The sequence below is a fragment of the Ostrinia nubilalis genome (genome assembly GCF_963855985.1).
Source record: "Ostrinia nubilalis chromosome W unlocalized genomic scaffold, ilOstNubi1.1 SUPER_W_unloc_1, whole genome shotgun sequence".
Classification (NCBI taxonomy): Eukaryota; Metazoa; Arthropoda; class Insecta; order Lepidoptera; family Crambidae; genus Ostrinia; species Ostrinia nubilalis.
Window position 1 is genome coordinate 619,684 of NW_026973566.1, and position 800 is coordinate 620,483.

The 800-nt window shown below is 43.0% G+C and overlaps 1 long non-coding RNA gene across 1 annotated transcript; it reads right to left on the bottom strand.

The window, feature by feature from the left end:
* Positions 1 to 271: 271 nt before the first annotated feature.
* On the bottom strand, positions 272 to 800 carry LOC135087381 (uncharacterized). The gene is made up of 3 exons (XR_010260783.1): positions 712 to 800; positions 535 to 612; positions 272 to 327 (listed from the first exon to the last, which is right to left on the bottom strand). It is a non-coding gene; the product is annotated as an uncharacterized LOC135087381 (long non-coding RNA).

Here is an 800-nt window from a genome sequence, read left to right on the forward strand (position 1 = left end):
GGTTCTATATTATTAAATAATCTCCTACTATCCTTAAATATTTTTTTAATACCGGCCCATAACGGCTCGTCGTGGCTCAGCCGGACTTTCAGACAGCCGTTCCACTTGTCGAAGCGCTCTCTCGGGTTGACGCCAATTATTTGTGCTACGTCGAACACGCGCAGGTCGATGTACACGTCACCGTCAGCCTGCAGCGTGCCCTGGCGGCTGATTCCGCCCGCGACCCGCCGCGACAGCGAGGACCACAGCGGCTGATGTTTGGGAGCAGGCTCGCAGGCGTCTCCAAACAGCTCCTCGTAAATGCCGCTGAGAGATTTACTGTTCTTCCTGAAAAAAATGTTATCTTGATTAGTTACTAGTCGTTCACGAAAGTTTATTAAAGAAAATGTTATTTAATTATCACTAAACAAAGAAACAATATAGGATTAATAATGTTTAAATTATCGTAAAATAGAATCAAAGTGCAAGTGAGAAAGTGCAAGTTGCTATAGAAACGATGTTATTTTATAGGGTAATTATAACAAGTATACGTACCCAGCCTTTTTTTTGGACGTCTCCTTCTTTGCAGCCTTGATCTTGCTCTGACTGCTGGCCTTAGTTTTCTTGGAGGGACTGTAACAAATTTGATGATTATCAGTTAGACGAATATCATTTATTCATAACGAATCTTTCATACAAAGAAGGTAGGTAAGTCATAATACGAGTATGTACCTTAGATCTTCTTCTTCGTCCGAAGAGTACTCCGAGTCAGAACCCAGGCCAGCTGCAGCAGCGTTGCGTTTCTTACAGTCTGATTCGGC